Source organism: Falco peregrinus, chromosome 2, assembly GCF_023634155.1.
Source record: "Falco peregrinus isolate bFalPer1 chromosome 2, bFalPer1.pri, whole genome shotgun sequence".
Taxonomy (NCBI): Eukaryota; Metazoa; Chordata; class Aves; order Falconiformes; family Falconidae; genus Falco; species Falco peregrinus.
Genome location: NC_073722.1, coordinates 40,465,906 through 40,471,905, shown reverse-complemented (window position 1 = coordinate 40,471,905; position 6,000 = coordinate 40,465,906).

Sequence of the window (6,000 nt, the reverse complement as noted above, 5' to 3'; positions counted from 1 at the left end):
GGGAGTGGTTTGCAGTTTTGCAGCTCTCCATTAACACCTTTTAGCTCCTGGCCAGCCTGAACTGGACCTGAAGGAAAGGCTCAGGGCTCACATAGTTAAGCCATTTCTGCAGAGGAAAGAGATCTAAGCCATGCCCACCACTGGGGACGCGTTGCTTAACAGCAGAAAGTTGGAGCCAGCCACACTTGCATCCTTGCCCCAGGCTGGACCAGCAAGCTGAGAAGCATGGGAGGATGTGAAGATGCTTCTCTGCAAGCAGGAGAGATCCTGCCTCTTCTTTCTGCTGTACTCAGAACCAGACCAGACCAGGAACAGCAAGAAATTTCTTCATTTTCTTCCTAAAATTCAAAGCACAAGTTTTCTGTTCTCTCCAAGGCAACTTCTAACAGCATCTGTAGCTGCTCATGCACATGAAGACGTGCATTAGGTAGATGCAGGTCATCCTGGTGGTCCGTTCAGGATAGAATACACTGCACAGGGGCAGGTTACCCCTGATAGTGCAAGGCACATAAGAAGCACTGTAAATTCTAATTCTGTCTTTGTGTTCCTCTTCGTGCCAACAAAGGGAGAAGGGATGTGTCTGCTGGTACAGGATTAATTTCAGCCCTTATCTCAAGAGGTTCCACAGGGAAATACAACAAAATTCTCTATTGTTGCACAGGAAACACATCTTTCAACAGTCTTCAGCATCAAACCTGCTTTTGGGACCTTCCCCGTCTGCTGGTGACATCCCTTCTGACCTCAAGCAAAGCACTTCCTCCCCATTTCCCCACGACATGGCAAAGACTGCAAATAGCTTCGGAGTACCGGGAAGGCAGTGAGCCCCAGCCCAGTGCCACAGCCGGGAGGGCACGTGAAGCCTCCACGTCCCACACTGGGTTTTAGGAAAGAGGGAATTGATGTAGGGGATGGGCACACGGGGCTAGGACCTGTGGTCCTTCCTGTGCTCACACTGTCCACGCTCCAGCAGTGGGACACTGAGCACATCCTGCACATGTGCAATCCTTGGACTTCAAAAACATCATGGACAAACCCCCCCAACTTCTGATTTAATGCACACAAGCCAGCTTAGATATTCTGCATCTCTCTCCAGAAGACACTGCAACCCATCCTTACCTTACATCCCCTATAGCCTCCCCTCTTTGCCAGCTCCTCAGTTATTCTTTCTCTGGGGCTTCACCAAGCAAGAAAAGACACTAGGAAAGACTGTGGATAAAACCAGCTCTTAGGCTGACAAGATAAAGAGTTAAAGCAGGCAAAGAAAAAGCTTCAGAAGAAAAGTGGTTATGTAATAAATCAGATATTGGAAGGCAGGAAGGTGCGCTATATAGAGGGATCAAAGTCCGGAACAGGATGTATATAAAGCAGATATTGAACTAACTTTGATAACACAGAAAAATAGAAGATTTTTGGTGGGGTTAACTGAAGGCTCAATTTTAACTATTATAAATTTCCTGTTTTACCCGTGCCGGGCAGTTTAACAGTGATCTATACAATACATTGTGTGCCTAGTGATTTCCTAGCCATGAATGGGTCACTCAGATTTTACTTTCCATGCTTTTTTTTTTTTTTTTGTCTGTCCTGGAGCAATTAATCTATTGAAATCCTCCAGGCCTTGCCCATTGGGTGTTTTCTTTCCTACCAAGACATCAAACTACCCTGAAGGTTTATTTTAAGAAAATTCAATAGGAGGGCTCTCAATAGGAGAGATCACACAAGCACCTTGTTGAAAGTGTACAATGGGAGTTGAACCCAGGGCTATTCAATTAACAAGTGCTCCATTTTCATGCAATTCCTGTTGTGAATTCATTGCTTCTATCAGACCAGAAATTTATGAAGCTGAAAAGGCACCATTTGTCTGAGGACACATAAGCAAGGAAATTCCAGATCAATTCACATTGGAACACAGAGGCACTCGTGAACAGCTAAGCAGAACTGGAAGCCTCTGCAGATGCTACCAGACTTGCCAAAATGAGAAAGAGAATTGAGAGCAAGCAACAGGCCTAAAAACCCTGATCCAAGGGATACGCTCAGATCTGTCTAGGAAAACCTAACTCATCTCTCTTAGGACACAGAACTCAGACAGTAGGCATCCCCAGTACTGATTGCCTTTCAAAGTGTTTAAATGTTACATTATTTGAGGGGGGTTTCCTCTTCACCAACTCCTATTAGTAAGGGAGCAGGATGCTCCCACTGGCCATTTAAGACCTTCCTCCCAGCATCTAATCTGCACCTACCCTTGACCACTAGCATGCCCACTTTAGTGTAGGGCCAAAGCGAAGCTCGTTTTTAGTGTCCCTAGATGAGACAGGATCTCCATCCACCCTGAACACTTCTGCTTATATGTTTTTGGAGTCTGATCGCAAGTGACCAGAAAAACCCAAGTTATCCCAGTGATCTACGAGTGCCTACACCACCCCGTACCACACTGGAAATACTGGCACTATTCACATCCCAGAACTTGTTTACATTTTTTCAGAGATGCTTTTGCACCAGCCTAACATTCAGTTTCGCTTTGAGTGATATGAGCTCAAATACCCCTATTAATATCTTCATTATTTGATTTTCAATGCTACCCCTACACCCCCCACTTCATTCTCCACCATTTCTTGACCCTCCTCTGGATATAACACTCCCTTACTTTACACTCTGAGTAAATTCCCTATACAAAAATTCTTGTGACTGAAATAATTCACTGCGCACGTTCCTCAGGAGCTTCACCAAACAACCTTCTCCTTGCAACACTGACCTCTCCCATCAATCCTTCAGCCAGTTCCTGACCAACCTTGTGACCTACCCACCATTTGTTGCCAAATTAATGGCTTCCCATCTTGAAAGCATTCCGAATATACCACCCAAGTCCAGATGAGATCTTCCATGTTTCCTTTGCTTAAAAGAGGAGCTATGGAAGAAGCAGCTCAGGTTCATAGAGAACAGTCTGAATGATAAGGGGGACAAGCCAGCCAACCTCATGAGGTCCTTCCCAACCAAGGTTTTGCAGCTCCTAGGACACCCACCTGTGCATCCCTTCCATCCCTTGTTTGTAGGCAGTAAGAAGCTATTTTGGACCAGAAAATAAATCCCACACCCAAACCCAAACTAAATTTTAAGATTTTTAAGGCATAAGAGATCTTGAGAGTCTCAGCTTGATCTTACCTGACCTGCCACAACAGAGATTTTACCTGTTACATTTCCCATGTCAGCACTGAAACATGGGTATAAAACACAAGACGTAAATAAACATGCCTCAGCTGGCCAGATGTGCAAGCAGCTGAAGCCCAGGAGCCTGGCGCTCACTGCTAGCACCCACACTGTGGGTTAGACGGCTCAAGCTCCATCTTTGCTCTCCCTGCAAATCCCAGCGGATAGGATGACCCATCTGAAAGGGGAAATGAGAGGACAGAGACTGAAGCAGGGAGATGCACAGCCACGCCTGGGGATCAACCTTCAGTGGGAAGGAGAGGAAAGCAGTCCTCAAGTTTAAAGAGAGAGGAACAAGGATTTGGGGAGGAATGGGACCCATACCTTTGAAGCTAAACAGCAGTATGGGAAGAGTAAATAGAGACTGGCTGGAAAGTTTGGTTCTGCCCCATAGTAAGTAGAATATGGAGGGGAAAAAGAATAAGCTGCTTAAAACAAGTGAAAGAGGATGCACCTGCACAGCCCCTTAGGGGAGCTGGATTGGAGAAGAGACATTCTTCAACCTCTATATTATGTTCCTAAAAAAGACTGTAAAAATTACAAACTTGCAAGTGTGCTCACGGTATTTTAAACACATTGCACACTCTTCCTCTAAAGTTTTGGCTGCTAAAAATAAATGGACATTTAAACAGGTTCAGCCTGGAGAACTGGAGATTAGGGCGCAACGTGAGGGCAGTGGGGCTGGGCAGAGCGGAAACTGCAGTGGGTGAGACACAGCACAGAGTCAGCACCACCGGTTTACCCAGAAGATGGCCAAAGGTTTTAAAAAAAGGAGCAGATGAAACAATCACACCTTGTGTACTCTCCCACTCAAACCTTCTATTGCTCTTCATTTTTGCTAATGCACAAATGTAAGGGTATTTCCTCTGATTCTGGAACACAGGGATTTCCCCCAAACACTGTTTGCTTGTAAGTTGATGTAACACTGTACTCTCACAGACACCTCAAACCCCCCTGGTTTGCAGGAGCTATGTTAGTAAATGTTCACAAAACTGAGGCCACCAGGAGCAGAATCAAACTAGGGTCTCCATGGAGAAAGCACTGCTGGCCCACCAGGCAATTCAAAGCTTATCATTTATCACCACCACTTTCGGGAAGCTTTAACCCAAGTATTCCTGGGAGAGAGAAAAAATATTTTCTCTTTTTGAAAAATAACCCAATAGGATGGAGCACCCCAGGATTACCATGCAGGAGGCAAAAGCTGCAGGCAGAAAGGCACATCCATGTCATGTGGAAAAGGCACAGGAAGCACAGAAGCAGGGGAATCAGTAGCTAGCAAAGCATGTAAAGAGGCAATACAGCGCTTACTTTCAAAGCTTTCCCAACAACAAATCTCACAGCACATTACAAGTGTGTCCAACTAATGAAATTGTACAGACAGAAATTGGTATTGCAAAGACAAGAACAAGAATAAAAAAACAAAACAACTTGCTCTGTATTTGTAGGTGATGTTTCCTCCTTGCAGGTGCTCCAGGTGCCTGTCGCAGCACACCTTTGCTAAGCCCAGGGCTGATGTCTGTGACACGGGCTTGGGTAAAAGCACGAGAGCAAGAGATTGTGCCGTGCTTGACAGAGCTCAACAGCTGGCTGCAGCTCTAGGATACAACCTAAATACAAATGCATGCCCAGGATCACATGGATGCACAAGAAACCTGTCACTTGTGGAGGCAAGCATCCTGAATTTGGGCCAAAATGATCACCTACAGTATGTCATGCTCATGGAGGGGACAACAGTGAAGCCAGCGGTCTCCCCACCACCAAGCGTTCCAGTAAGGCTGGTGAGAGACATACCTCACTTCTAGAAAAATAACTCAGTACCTCTGTACTGGAGTACCTTTTAGAAGTTCCCAGATCACAAACAGTTCATCACTGGTCACAGTTTTTCTCCTTGCACTCAAGCTAAAAGGCTGTTACGAACAGATGTACCCTTCCTGCTCAGAGCTCCAAAGAACTACATGTACCCAGCTGACAGTCTAATTTCTTAGCCTTTCTGTAAAAGTGTTTGTTTGCAAAACACATTTCTTAAAATTGTAATATGATGACAACTTTTACATTTTAATAGTCCATCACAAACTGATCTTAGGTTAAATCTTGGAAAATCCAGAGTGAAAGATGAAGAAACAAGGGCACAGCAGCAGTGAGCAGAGCTATGCACCAGAGAAAGCAGCAGAATTCTCACTGGAAAGATAGAGTAGTTTATGTTGGAAAAAGATCTTTAAGGTCAAGTCCAACTGTTTATGATCCTGGCAGACCAAAGGGTAATAAAGAAGTCACTTTCATTAACCTTCAGCAATTTAGCTGCATTTGAAAAGCATCTTAAGAATAACTATATGGTAAGACATGCACAAAGCCATGGGCCAAGACTTTAGATTTCCCTACTCAAGTACCTGAGGGATGCCGGAAACCCTCCTAGTTAACTCGGCCAGTACTAAGACCTAGCCCAAAGGCTTGGGTTGAGAACATATGCCCACATCAGTAGTAACAAGATCCAAACGCTCTTGGCAAAGCTGACACGTGAAGGATGTTATAGGGTCCGTACTGTAATACTGAAGCAGTAACTGTCTGCTTCCACCAGACAATCACTATGTAACAATATGGAAGTTGTGTTACACGCTGTCAACACAACACTAATATCAAAAGGAAACGCATGTACTTAGCAGTTCAGCAGCAGTGGATGCAGCCCAAGTGCATTTACAAGTGGAAGATGCTTCCAAAACTAGCTGCATAGTGAGGGGAAATTCCTGGATTTCAGTCAAAAGCAGAGTGATCAGAAGCTGCAATTCCTTGTGTGCACACCTG